The sequence below is a fragment of the Lactuca saligna genome, chromosome 8 (assembly GCF_052625555.1).
Source record: "Lactuca saligna cultivar CGN05327 chromosome 8, ASM5262555v1, whole genome shotgun sequence".
Classification (NCBI taxonomy): Eukaryota; Viridiplantae; Streptophyta; class Magnoliopsida; order Asterales; family Asteraceae; genus Lactuca; species Lactuca saligna.
This window is the reverse complement of record NC_136424.1, coordinates 76,087,846-76,103,390: the sequence shown is the minus strand read 5'-3', so window position 1 is coordinate 76,103,390 and position 15,545 is coordinate 76,087,846. Positions and strand designations below refer to the sequence as shown.

Sequence of the window (15,545 nt, the reverse complement as noted above, 5' to 3'; positions counted from 1 at the left end):
TATTTTGTAAATTTCATAACTTCTTCATACGAGCTCTATTTTCAACGTTCTTTATATCCACGTGTAGCTATTGACGAGATCTACAACATTCATTTAGACTTCGTCTGCTAATTCTCAATTTATTTTTAAATTTATATTTTTAAAGGGCTTCGACTGTTAAAACCCGTATAAAAATTATAACTATTCCATACGACATCCATTCTCAACTGTCTTTATATCGACGGAATTGTATATATGAGATCTTCGACTCTCGTTTAGATTGTTTCGGCTAACAATCAACCGATTTCTATTTCGATTTCTGTTTCATGCACTGTTGCACTGAGTCTTCTAAAAACCATAACTTCATCATACGAAGTCAGATTTAGAGGTTCTCTATATGCATGCTCTTGTTTTTACGACTACTACGAATTTCGTTTAGATTACTTAGAATAATATGCAATCTATCTCCAATTCATATTTTACGAAACACTTTCCCATATACTGGTTAACGCAAAACTTCAAACAATCATAATTTCTCCAATTCGTATTGATGTTTCCTACATTTTTATGACAATTACTTTGTCTAAAATATAATATAGTTGTACTTCAAAAAAATTATAAACAACATTTATAGTGAATCCTATTGAAATGTGATAATGGGGTGTTACAGATGGAAAGAAAGAAAATTTGCGCTTGATTTTTATTTAAGGAGGACAAAACTACAAAAAGTGTCCCTCTGTTTAGCCGGAAATTACCATTTGGGTCCAAAATAAGTTTTCGTTGCATTTTCATCCAACTTTTTTTAGAAAATATTTAAAATGATGGATTTTCCCTCCGTATTTTCTTTTTCTAGTTTTTTTATTTACTTTAACACTTTTTTAATTAAAAAAACAAAAGGAAACCACCCTTACCCTTACTCCCTCCCCCACCCCCTTCCCCTTTCTCTTTTTGTCTATTTATCTCTCTCCCTTGTTACATATCTGTCTATCTTCAGCTAGCATAACCTTCGTTGAAAAGTACCAATACCACCACTGGAAAATATGAACACCACCACCATGGTAGGTCAACATCGTCGGTCTATACCATTACCACAATTCAACACCACCAACCACCTCTTGGAAACCCTCCGATTTGAAAAACCCATCATTTTTTCCAACAAAGGCAAAAAAACAAACCCTCGAAAACCTCCTTAGATATTGTTGGACTGAACCCTCCCCCCCCCCCCCCCCCCCACACACACACACACAAATCCTTTTAGATCTACATCATCATTGTCAATTTTCAAATATATTTCAATTTAGAATGTCGCCATGTAACACCGACTTCCTGGTAGGCGCCATTTTAGAATTTCAGTTTTAATTCTAAAAGTTTAAACCCTGCTTACAACGTGAGCCCAGATGGATGAAAATAGCATGTTTTGGATCCTCATGATGTGAGCCCTTATGGATCACGACTTAAGACATAACTACAAGGAAACCCTATTTTTAGGGATTTATGTTTGTATTTAAAGAAAGTGAGTGTTATGGTTAGCCCACCCTCAGCCTCCATCACCTCCTTACACTCCCCTTTAAAACGCTAGTACCCATATTTGATCTTAAGTTCATTTGTGCTGATTCTAGCCAAAAAGAAGAAGATGCAGAGCATATAGTTCATCATTTCTGCATTCAAGTCTCACCATCAATCAACTACACACCTTCTAGACCTTTGTAAGTTTCCAAGTTTATCGGTGTTGAGTTTATAAGCTTAGATCTAGTTTTTTATGCCTTATCTTTCATGTATAAGATGATATAGTGTTTGGAATCCATAAAGTTTCCAACTTTATAAGTGCTAGATGTGGATTATGGTTGAGTTTTAAGACTCTTGCATGAGCTTCTAAGGTCATTTCTTCCTTTTTTACCCTAGTTTGTGTTTAGGACCTGCATTGGACATGCATGTCCAAAAAGACAAAAATTTTATGATGTTATGGAGTAGACAATATATTCTGGAAGTGTTTGTTACATATCTTAAGGGGTTAAGAGCTTTGTTCATCAAATTTATCTAGAGCCCTCACATCGTGAGAACTTAGACGTGAGAGTGATGATTCCCGATTATTTTATCTTATAAGGTCATGACATGACCAATAGATAGTTACGATGTGACGAATAGCTGGATGGCTTTTGAATAAGGATTTTGAACATTAACCATTGACTAAGTTTGACTTAGGGAATTTTGGTTAATTTGAATAGTAGTTGAGATTAGGTCCCTTTTTATTATATAGGTGACCTGTAGATACAACATCTGGAGTTGTGATCTGTTAAGATATTTTCAGATTGTAAGGTGAGTTTTCATCATTGTACTTGTGCGTCGAAGGCATCAATGTCGGCCCACTAGGTTATGTTATGTAACCTGGTATATAGGATGTTGCTATGCTATATTGAATTGTTAGATTGGTAGATCTGTATGATTACCTGTTTTCTGGTTATATGTTTGTCTATTTCATATGTCAACATAGTATGGTTTGGGTTGAGGCTTTATTGCTATGTACGTAAGCCAACAACTGGAGCATCCTAGTCTGATGACTAATTGGGCCAGGATATTCTAATCCGATGACTGATTGGACCCATTGCATAATGGCATTCCATTCAGATGACTAATTGGGATGAGGAATTCCAATCTGATGACTGATTGGGTTGGGGTTTATCCAGCTCGATGGGTGTGGACTCGAGGGTAATCCATTCTGATGACTGATTGTACCCAAGATGCATTATTGTATATGTTTTATTATGTGGGGTATTTTGAAGGAACTCACTAAGCTTGGTTTCAGGTACTTTAGAGGATAGGAGCAAAGTGAAGTCTTGATCGTGCACATCATCCTGGATATTTACTTGACCTATGACTTTGGGATACTCTGATTTATAATTATGGCTTTTGGAAACTATGTTTTGTATGACTTATGGTTTTTGATATGGTTTTAAAAATGAAATTTTTTTCATGATTTTTTGGATGTTACAAGTTGGTATCGGAGGCATGGTTTGATTTAATTAGATGAGCATTCATGTGAATCCAGACTCAAACTAAGGATCTGTAAAAGTTTTCAAAATTGTTTTCAAGGTAACCGAAGAAGGATGAGATGTGTACGATCAGCCGTAGCAAGAAAGTGTACCCCGAGATACCCACACTGTTGTTTTCTTATGATGATTATGATAGATTTGCATGCTAGTTTGTTGGTTAGGGAACCTCAAGAATTATATAATAGAATTTCCTTATGTGTGATGCTTAATAGCCTAGGAGAATCTCTTGTATACTAGATGGAATTGACATAATTATTGTATTTGCTTAGTGTGTAGATCATAGTTGTACCTAACTTATATTTTATAGCTTGAGAATGTTTGATTTAGACTTATTTCTTATTCCTTGTGTGGTTGTCGGCTTAGGGTATACTAAAGTATTCAACTGTCTATAGGATCCATCGTTATGTATGATTAGCATGCATGAGAGGCTACATGGTTGGTGGAAGTTTCATGAGTGACTATGGTTCATAGCAGGACAACGTGAGGAATGATTAACCACTCTTGAGAGAGTATATATAGGATGTATTTGTATCCTAGATGATTAGGCCTAGTGTTCAGGAATTGCATGTAAGAATCTGCCAGATTTTATGGTGTCTTAGTGCCATTCAATTTCACTGCTTGAATGTTGCTTGCTTTGTGATTTGCAGGACACATATTGATGTGAGCTAACTATTTAATGAATATTTTAACTTACGTGTTGTGAAGGTTAAATAATTTTAGAATGATTGATTCGACCCTATTACACATCTCTCATTTGAGTCTAACCGTTATAGGTTTGGGTCTTTTAGTCAAAAGATTATTTAAGTTTTGTTGTATGTACTTGTATTCATAAAGTGGTTAGTTGACATTAATAGGGGTTTATCAGCAGCTGACAACAAGGTGAGGTGGGGATCCTAGGAGACCTAGGAAGTTCTTTAGTATAAGTGTTATGTTGTTAACAGGTATTTAGAGTATTATCATGTGTAGCTAGTTAGAGGATCCGAAACACTTCTTGAGGATAGTATGGAGAGGTGTGGAAGGTAGTATTGGGCCCGTACTACTGAAATCACATGATCTGTATTCTAATCGAGGAGAATTTTGGGAATTCCAAGGAGCTAATTGAGGGTAGATTGTATGGTCTGGGTCCATGATTCATTGTAATGTGTTTCCATCTTATTCAGTTTATCAGATATGATTTTTCATACTAAGTATGGGTCTAGTAATTGCTTAGGACTTAGTGGCCATGTTAGTTTAGGTTTGAATGGTGCAGACCTAGGTCATTGATTTTGAGGTCTCGAGGGCCTTACTCGAGGTAGTACCAATTGAGTCATGGGAATCAAGAAGGAAATGATTGTGATGATAGGCTCGAGGAATGCAGTCGGAGGTTGAGTGATTGGCAGATGGATTTGGAATGTCACTATTTATGGCGGGGGCTATGTTCTTCCAGCTTTCCATGTTCGGGGGAAAGAGAGAGTTGACATGTGATTATCATAGTTGTAGTGTAGACCTAGCATGCGGCTAGATGGTTGAGGTTTTTAGTAGCAAGTATGACAATGTGGGAATGCAGAAGAGGATTCTTGTGGTATGGTTTCCTCGAGATGAGATCAAGGGTCTGCTTTCTTTGAATATAGTCAAGTCAGGTGCTAGTTGATTGTTTCAGGTGAGCAGGGAAGTGAATCGGGAACAACTACCTTGTTATCTCTGATGTATCCCGACTATGAGAATGATGCCTCTTGTAATTATGAAAGATTATCACGATGAATTGATGGTTGAGGACTTGTAAACGAGGTGTCTGTTAGTCCATTTGTTTTTATATAGAGAATCGGTTCTATGAAAAGATAGTCGTAATTATTTCTTATGCATCTGCATGGGAATCTTGATGTCAGAGGAAATTATGACTGGGAAGTTTCTAAGGTCTCCATCTGAGATTCATAATTTCATTGAGTTTCTTGGTCTTTATTTGGAAGATTATCTTGAATTGTCTTATACATTCTAAGGGTCAGGGATGGTATACATCTGGTTGAACCAGTTTGAGTTTTGGTCTATTTGTAATGCCTGTTGGTAGTAGTTTGAATCCTAAGTGGGTATTCTGTTTGGATGATCAGCGATCTGTTCGCGCTTATGATTTCAGAATAATGGGTCACAAGGATTTGTGGTTCGGGTACGGGAGAATTTGGTTCAAAGATTTGGTTAAAACGGGGTTGCAGAGCAAGTTGCTATTAGATATACGTTCTCAGGAATGAATGAATTGTCTTCGAGGTAAGAAGATATTGGACAAGGAGATCGTTGTAGCCAATGGTTCCTTTTGAAAATGCTACTGAATAGAGATAGAGGTGTTTGGGTCTATCAGATTGAGTATCAGTTGTTGTGGGATTTTTCAACTCGTTATATAGATTTTTATCTATAGTCTCGTCTGGGTAGTTGTTGATTGGTAAATCTGCTTCATAGTTGGGTGTGTGTAGCTCCACGTGGGTTTTGGTTCAGTATTGTATTTGATCATTGGATTAGTTGTCAATGCATCATTGATCGCTGGTCATTTCGTTCATCATCAATAGTGGAGATTCTTTGGAAGTTTTGAGTTGTATCAGTTGAAGTTCAATGGATTCATCAACCTATTGTCAAGTTAGCTCGAGTTTGGCAGATGTGCTTGGTTATTGGAAGTTTAAAAGTTGGGGTCATGTTGTTTAGTTTTCTAAACGTGACTTTAGATTTGGGTAGACTCAAATTTTAGCATGTCGTGCCGACAAGGTTGGTATTTGGATGGATCCGACCATGGATTTAGCAACATTTTTGGATAACTTTAAAAGTTTTATCAAGCTAGTTACATATTGATGGGATCTATTCAGTCTCAATCAAGGCATGGGATCTTGTTTCAGTTGTTCATGAAGTTGTTTTATGTTAGTGACTGAGGTTTGATATTTGCATAATTAGTCATATATTTAGCATACATTTTATTTATTTTTAGCTAATTATGTATATAATGTGGACAAAAGGTACTTAATAATGCTTAAATTTTGTTTTCAGTCCAAAAGACATGCTTGGAAGTGAAAGTGAACAAGGAGAAGCAATTAGAGACCAAAGAATGAAGAATGAGGGACAAAAGCATAGCTACTCGGCGAGTTCTCGAGCCTACTCGGCGAGTACCCAAGAATATTCCAGAAAATAAGTCAAGACTCCTGGTATAAGACGGATTTTGTGCATCTACTCGGCGAGTTGGGTCTTCTACTCGCCGAGTACGCCCTGTTTTGTGATAATTATAAATATCAAACCATTATCTGAATGGAAAAGACTTTTGGAAATTTTGGGAGCTGAACCTGCGAAAAAGAATTCCTTGAAGAGCTGAGAAACCCTAACCTTCAATCCTTTGAAGAATCAAAGAAATTTAGGTTATTCATTCCACTTAGCTTTAGGAAGTAAGCATGTTTAGCTTAGTTAAATTTGTTTTTGAGCTTGTTTTTGCTATGACTATGAACTAAATTCGTTTTGTTTCTATTGGGGAAGATCAAGTTACTCCTATGGTTTAATTATACTTTTTGATTGATTGTTATTTGGTGATTTTATTAAATTAAGTTTGTTAAAGAACCTTATGCATTAATGACAACTATTTTCTATTAATTGGAAGGTAATTAAGCTGCACGAACATCTCTTAATTATTAAACTCATATGTTATGTGAACGCTTTATCATATGCCTAGGAATAATGAATATGAAACTAGGATTAATTAGAGAATGGGTAAATTAATGTGTGAGCTTGTTTGAGAAACCAACAAACAAGAGGTTAATTGAAACCTTAACTTGATTAACCAATTACAAATCTTATTTAATCCAAACAATTGAACTAGGGAATTAATTAGTTTAAACAATTGGCCACTGCTTGAATTGATTAATTGTCTAAGGGTTAAGAGTAATGAACATGAACCTAACCACTAAAGTTGGTAACTAATAATAATTGAATTATCATTCAAATAACCATATGAGTGAATTGGTTGAACCTAAACAGAAACCCTTTATTAAATTTGGTAAATTTGTCATTCGCTTTAATTGTTTAGTTAGTTAAGTGCTTAAGTGCTGTGCTTAGTTTCTAGTCTTGTAAAATTAGAGAAAAACCCTTTTACTTTTATTATTTGCTTAGTTAAAATTAGTTATTAGATTAATTTTCGTTCCCTGAGTTCGACACCCTACTTATCCAACTAGACCACTAAAAGATAGGTTCACTGCCTTTGTGTGCTTAATTTATCAACTAAAAGTAGGATTAAAACTAGCTCGTTTCACACACATCAAGTTTTTGGCGCCGTTGCCGGGGTACGGTTTTAAATAATTGATCTAATTCCTAAATTTTTAGATCCTTTGTGTGAGTTTACTGGCACCAAGTTAATTTATTGGAGTTTAATAATTAGTAGTTAGGTTTTAGCATCTGTTTTAGTTTTTTTTTAATTAAGCTTAGTTTTTTTTTGCAAATTTCACTGCTACTCGCCGAGTGCATTCACACTTACTCGGCGAGTAGAGCAGCATTTTACCTTTAGTTTTCGTTTTTTTAGTTGCATTTTTTTGTTCTTTTTATGTTTTTATCTTGTTTTATTTCAGGACTTCCATGACCAGAGGATCAAACACTCCGCTGGTACCCCCGTTTGAAGATCCCGACTCCGCATTGAGAAGAAACAGAGGAAAGGACGTGGAAAGCTCGAATACACCTAAGAAGTCACCTTAGTCTAATTTGAAGATTGTATTTGGGAAGAAAAAGAGCAGCAAAGCAGGTGCATCCAGCGTATCTTTAGCAAGCAAAGACCCGATCAAGGAAGACACCGAGTACGACACCGAGGAGGAAGAAGAACCGACATACGGGCTCGACTCCGATTCCGGCGACGAGTTAGCTCATACGATGGCTAACATTGATGAAATACCATAGGAGAGTGGAAGAAGAGGACCCGTGATGACACCGGCCCGGGACTTGTTCTTCCCGCAATTCCCGTTACTGCTACTTTCGAGCTAAAAGGCCACATACTTGCCCAACTAAAGGAAATTCCTTTCTATGGAAAAGACCACGAAGATGCCTACAAACATTTGGATGAAGTCAATGATGTAGCTGATTACTTTAATGTTCCAAATGTGTCTCGCGAGACTCAGTTACTTTGCATGCTTCCAGTGACATTCAAAGGTGCTGCAAAAGACTGGCTTAAGTCACTTCCCCCCGGGTCAGTCACCACATGGGCCAAGATGATAGAAGAATTCATTGATCACTTTTGCTCACCTTCCAAAATATCCAAGTTGAAGAAGGCTATTGCTAACTTTGAACAACAAGCTGGAGAGTCGCTATATGAAGCTTGGGAGAGGTACAAGAGCCTGCTAAGAAATTGCCCACACCATGACCTTAATAGCCAGCAAGAAGTCTCCATTTTCTATGATGGATTCAATGTTACAACCAGGAAGTTACTTGACTCGCAAGGCCCACTCACAAAGAAGCCACCCCAGGTGATCAAGGAATTGATTAAAGAATTCTCTAAGCACTCTAGAGAATACCATAATCCAAGAAATGATGTTACAAGGGGAGCCGCATATGCAACTACTGAAGACTTGTCAGCGGTCATGGCTATGCTAAAAACCATGGATAGGAGGATGGATAAAATGGATCAAACGATCCATGCTATTCGGGTGGGTTGTGAAAATTGTAATGGACCTCATCTTACTAGAGACTGCGACTTGGATGAAAATGGCAGCAAAAAGGTGCAAGTATGTTACTTAAGTGGGGACCGATATGATGAAGATTGGCGAAAACCAAAGAAAGAGTGGCTCCCGTATGAAGAGTACAAGAAGGCTAAGGAGGAGAAGTACAAGCAAAAAGGAAGAGGTTTTTACCAAAAGGAGGAGCCGATACAAGAAAGAAAACCAAGTTTGGAAGAGATGCTTACCAAATTTGTAGCTGCTTCAGAAAAGAGACATATTGATCATGATGTTGCAATTCAAGAAACAAGAACTATCCTTAGAAACCAACAAGCATCTATCCACAACATAGAAACGCAGCTAGGGCAACTGGCTCAACAAATAAACCAAAGATCACCGGGCGAACTTCCTAGTAAAACCGAAAATAACCCACGAGGCGCGCACACAAATATAGTTATAACAAGAAGTGGGAAAATAATCACTCCTCTGGTCCCTATTCAGAATGAAGCACCCAAAGAATCACAGAAGGATGAAGCAGAAAATCAAGACCAAAATCAAAATCTTCAAGATACAAAGCCTACTCGCCGAGTCCAGAACCTACACTCGGCGAGTCCATTGCCAAACCCGAAGGGGCAGACCCCTGAAAAGCTTTACCAGCCTCCATTGCCATACCTAGCCCGAGCTAAGAAAGAGAAGCAGGAAGAGGAGTACCAGAAGTTTCTAGATCATATCAAAGCTCTTCAAATCAACATACCCTTCATCGAAGCTGCCTTACAAATGCCTAAATATGCAAAATTCCTTAAAGAACTTCTCACTAATAGAAAGAAGATAGAGGAAGTGAAAAAGGTAGTCCTCAATGAAAACTGCTCAGCTGCTATGCTAAATAAGCTACCAAAGAAGAAAGGTGATCCGGGGAGCTTAACTTTACCTTGCCAATTTGACAACTTGGATACCATTCATGCTTTGGCCGATTCAGGAGCAAGTGTAAACCTCATGCCATATTCATTCTTCAAGAAGATGGATCTTCCGGAACCAAGGCTAATTCGTATGGTGATTCATTTAGCAAACAAGACAGTCACTTTTCCAAGAGGCATATGTGAAGACTTACTGGTCAAGGTGGACAGATTCGTATTTCCCACTGATTTCATAATTCTAGATATGGAGGCGGATCCTCAAGTCCCAATCATCCTCGGAAGACCCTTCCTCAACACTGCGAGTGCTATAGTAGACATGAGGGACTCGAAGCTCACTTTGCGGGTAGGAGAAGATTCAGTAACTTTTGGGGTTGATCAAGCCATGAAGTATGCAAGGAACAGTGACGACACGGCATTCTCAATTGACATGCTTGATGAATTAATGGAGGAATGCATAAGTGAAGATTCCAGCAAGTCCACAATATTTGATGAATAATTTGATGTTGAAAAAGACTTAATGGAGATCGAGAGGCTGCTGGAAGAAGCTGAGTTTGAAGAATTGGTGAAGCAATCTGACACTTCAACTCGTCGAGTAGGGCCGATCTACTCGCCGAGTTCATGCTTGGAAAAGACAGAATTCGTAAATGCAGCTACCAACTTGCTGAGTCCCTTACCTTCACTTGGCGAGTACAACAAACAGAACCTAAAAACTAAGCTCAAGAAGTTACCAGAACATTTGGAGTATGCCTTCCTTGAAGATGGCAATCAAAAGCCAGTAATCATAGCCTCTGACCTTTCCAAATCTGAAAAGGAAGAACTAGTGCAAGTTTTGAAGAAACGAAAGCGGGCCATAGCATGGAGCATCACCGACATCAAGGGAATAAGCCTCGCTTATTGTTCTCACAAGATTAATCTGAAAGAAGGAGCAAGGCCAGTTGTACAGCACCAAAGAAGATTAAACCCAAATATGCAAGAAGTGGTCAAGAAGGAAGTGGTCAAACTTTTAGATGCGGGGATTATATATTCCATTTCCGACAGTCCGTAGGTGAGTCCAATCCAAGTGCTGCCCAAGAAAGGAGGGATGACGGTCATAACCAACGAAAATAATGAGCTTATTCCGAAACGAACGGTAACTGGTTGGAGAGTGTGCATCGATTATCGAAAGTTAAACGATGCCACTCGTAAAGACCATTTTCCCTTACCTTTTATTGATCAAATGTTAGAAAGATTATCGGGCCATAGTTATTATTGCTTTCTAGATGGATTCTCGGGTTATTTCCAAATACCCATAGACCCAATGGACCAAGAAAAGACCACATTTACTTGCCCAAGTGGGACTTTTGCTTATAGACGCATGCCCTTTGGGCTATGCAATGCACCCGCTATATTTCAAAGGTGTATGACAGCCATATTCCACGATATGGTGGAAAAAATCATGGAAGTTTTTATGGACAATTTTTCTGTTTTTGGATCTTCCTTCCATGATTGTCTCACAAATCTTGACTTAATGCTTGCTAGGTGTGAAAAAATCAACTTGGTCCTCAACTTGGAGAAATGTCACTTTATGGTCAAGGAGGGTATATTTTTAGGCCACAAGATTTCCAAATTGGGAATTGAAGTGGATCGGGCAAAGATTGACACCATTGCCAAATTACCCCCGCCAACTAATGTGAAGGGCATTAGAAGTTTTCTAGGTCACGTGGGTTTTTACCAGCGTTTTATAAAAGATTTTTTCTAAAATAACTAGACCTCTAACACAATTACTCTTAAAAGATGCAACATTTAACTTTACTAAAGAGTGTTTATAGGCATTTGAATTTTTAAAGGAAAAATTGACTAATTCCCTGATCATTACTGCACCAAATTAGAATTTACCATTTGAAATAATGTGTGATGCTAGTGACTTTGCATTAGGAGCTGTCCTTCGTCAAAGGGTTGTTAAGCACTTTCGACCCATATATTATGCTAGCAAGACTTTAAATCCGGCCCATGAAAATTACACCACCACAGAAAAGGAATTATTAGCTGTGGTGTATTCTTTTGATAAATTCCGTCCTTGTTTAGTTTTATAAAAAACAACAGTTTTTACTAACCACTCTGCTATCAAGTATTTGTTTGCCAATCAAGATGCCAAGCCAAGATTGATACGGTGGGTTCTACTTCTTCAAGATTTTGACATAGAGATACGCGACAAAAAGGGAATGGAGAATGTAGCAGCTGACCACTTGTCAAGGCTTGAAAACCCACGATTGCAAGAAGATAGAGTTGGAGATGATTTTCCGGATGAGTATATTATGGTAACCGTGGGAGAAGAACCATGGTTTGCAAATATAGCTAATTACTTAGCTAGCAAATACATCCCAAAAGATCTCACAAGTCAACAAAAGAAGAAATTCTTTTCCGAAATAAAGTATTACTTTTGGGATGAACCATATCTTTTCCGAAGCTACGCGGATGGAATCATACCAAGATGCGTGTTCGGGAATGAAAGTCGGAAAATATTTGAGCATTGTCATAGCGGGCCCACGGGTGGACATCATGGAGCACATTACAATGCTAAGAAGATCTTTGACATTGGGTTTTACTGGCCCATGATTTTTAAAGATGCAAACCAATTTGTCAAAGAATGTGATGCATGTAAAAGAGTGGGAAATATTTCATCTCGTAATGAAATGCCACATAGTATCCAAGTGTGAGAAGTATTTGATGTGTGGGGGATCGATTTCATGGGACTATTTCTCGTGTCCAAAGGCAACAAATACATATTGGTGGTGGTGGATTACGTATCCAAGTGGGCGAAGGCACAAGCTTTGCCAACTAACGATGGTCAATCTTCGACTTTCAAGCGATTTATGCGATTTCTGCGATTTTAGGCTCAATCTTCGACTTTCAAGAGAAAAGGTATGATTTTTACACTTAAAACTCATCAAAGGTTAAAGCTTTATCACTTTCTTGCCCTTATTTGGTCTAAAATCGGATTTGGGGGTTTCCTAAATTTCTAGGGTTTTGATTTTACCATGAATTAGGAGGTGTTTGGAGAAATTTCTTTTGGATTAGTGGTTATTGGACTTAGTACAACAAACCCCTGTGCAAAATTGGGTGTTTTAGATGACCCATATATGTTCGGTCTGAATCTGGTCCCGATGTTCATCCTACTCGCCGAGTAGGACATGAACTCGGCGAGTAGGAGGTTATACAGATATGTTTTATATGATTTTAATTGTTGGGTGTTGTTTTTTTGTGCTTTCTTAATGTTGTTATGCAGGTACCATGTCCAAAAGAGGTCAGTCTTCAAGAGGGGGAAGCCAAGGGGACATCTCGTGGCTCTCGTTCCACCAAATCACATGCAAATGATCTCAAGCCCATGCCAAAAACAAGTTAGAGGCTTTGAAACAGAAAGAGATTCACTTACCCAATGCAGTGGACTGGGATTGGCTGGGGAAAGTTGGTTTGGAAGAGGAGCTAACACCATTTTTGGTGAAAGAATGTAATTTGGGGGATTCAACCATCATATGTGATGGTTGGTTACAGTTATTCAAAATTCAAGAACCGGTCAACGTTGAATTATGTTGGGAGTTTTTTGCTACCATCTCATTCCGAGGTGGTAGTGAGTACTACAATCCCAATGTAATTTCCTTTTCTCTTGGTGGGGAGCTGCAACAATGTAGCATGGCTGAATTTTCATGGAGGCTTGGGATCTATGAGCAAGGCACTATGTTGACTGAGGACTTTTAAGCTTTGTTGGAGAATTTCCACAAAAATCTCCCTGAGGCAGTGGTTGCTTCTACCTGGTGGAATACTATTGCTAACTGGGTGTACATCCTGTCTACCGCACAGGAGGGTCACATTCGTTCGCTGATTCACCGTCTCATTCATCGTTTCATGGCCAGCACGATTAATATATGGAAGGACTGGGACAAGGTCCTGACCCTTGACATCTTCTATCTTTGGAGTATTACTACTCCCGATGTTTTCTGTAATCTCCCCTATTGTATAGCCAAGTATCTTGCGGAAGGGGTTGTTAAGGAGAAGGTGAACTCCAAGATTAAGGGAGGGATGTTTGTGACGAGGCTTGCAAGGTCATTTGGGATATTAGATTTGCAAGAGGCAAGGGCGTTGACGGTCATTTATCCCCATCCGTTCAACACATCATTATATAGGAGGGCAAGGATTGTGGAGAAGTTTGGAGATTCTTTTTCTATTCCACATGCGGATGAGTCGGCTATCCCCGAGGAGCCGAGAAGGCGAGTGAGGCAACGAAGTGATCGGGTACGGGAAGACCCACCGGTCATTCCGGTGGAGGAAGAGAACGATAGATGGAATCAAGTGGAGTATCGACACTATTTGGATGATAGTGGAAGACGGGTCAATTATAACAATCAATCATTTGAATACCTTTTCGAACAAATGAACATCGCACCGAGACCCGGTCCCAGTTATCCCTACATTATGAGTTGGGAGGAAAGAATGATGAGGGGCAATGAAGGAGGAGGAAGCGGAGCCGGAGGAGCTGACATGGAGGAAGAGGATTAAAGATTTTATGTTTCATGTTTTGTGTATTCTGTTTTTTTATGGTGTTTGCTTTGAACAAATGTTGAACTTGGATGATTTGTTTTTATGACTTTTATTTCTTTCAATTTTGGTTGCATATTTTTCAGGGTTGGAAGCTTAGGAAGCATATTAAATTGTTAAGGGTCAAGGTTGAAGTAAGAAAGTGAGGAACGTTCAAGTAAGAGTGCGAAGTTTTGTCCTCAGGATTGAGTCCGTTAGAGTTGAGAGTAATGGAGGGTGTTGTTGCTGAAAGGTTTAGAGAAAGGGTCAATGAATTATTCAAATTCAAAACCTGAATCAAGGAGTACACAAGCTGGATCAGTTTTGGCAATACTGTGCCTTCTCGCCGAGTGCACAACTTCTACTCGGAGAGTACAAGGGCAATTACATGTAATAACTGCAAGTTAAGAGCTACTCGCTGAGTACACGACACTACTCGCTGAGTAGATTGACAATTTTCGAGTTCCAGAGCTGTTTTGAGCACTTTCATTGTAGTACTTGTCCATTTTTCGTGAAGAGTTATTACTGGAGATTTCTAAGAAGCTTTTTCCTTGATATTTTCGAGCTGTCAACCACACGAGACGAATGACACCCAAGACATGGATGAGTTGTTCCCATGTCTAAAGTCAATTGAAGATGGGGCTGAAGAGAAGAGTTATCAACCTATCGACTACTACCCCAGGGGAGTTTGTTCAAATTCTCTCTATAGTTTGCATTTTTATTTTTTGCATGATATGCAATGAGGGCATTGCATAAAATAAGTGTGGGGTAGGGGGTTGGTCACATATTAGTAAATGTAGAATCTTAATTTAGGCTAATTTTTTAAAAAATTGTTGCATACCAAAAATATTACTTTGGAATTAATTTAGAAAATTTTGGTAAAAGCAATTAGGATTCCATGTTAGAATTGTGTTGATAATTGCATGAAAACCCAAATGTTTAGTTGAGCCAATATACGTTATAGTGCATTTGTGGGTTCCTTATTCCAGTGAAATCATGGGACAAAAACATGGCCTCACTTAGCATGAGGGATGCAATATGTTTAGCATCGTGTACCAGAAATGTATCCAGGAAAATTGTTATCTTTAACCAATAAAGTTTGAAGTTGAGCGCCCCTGCTTAAGCATCTAGGGTTTTGAGTAAAAAAAGTGAGGTACATGTAAAAAAAAGAGAGAAAATTACAAGAAAAGTTTGAAGAATTTTTGGAGCATCAAAGTCAAATATGAAATTAGAAGATCAAAAATTCCAAAGAAATCCAAAAAGTTGAAGATACCAAAAACCAAACAACAAGGTGGTGAATTCAAAGAGATCAAAGATCAAAGAAATAAAGAATTCCAAAGAGCTCCAATGTGGTATCACAAATTGTAATTATCTAGATTATGTATGCTTGGGTTGCTCAACCAAAAATACCTTGA

General features: G+C 38.3%; 1 non-coding gene across 1 annotated transcript; it reads right to left on the bottom strand.

Annotated features, from left to right (window-relative positions):
* Window positions 1-8,269: 8,269 nt before the first annotated feature.
* Window positions 8,270-8,376, bottom strand: LOC145013523 (small nucleolar RNA R71). The gene has a single exon (XR_013665077.1). It is a non-coding gene; the product is annotated as a small nucleolar RNA R71 (small nucleolar RNA).
* Between the last annotated feature and the right edge of the window lie 7,169 nt (window positions 8,377-15,545).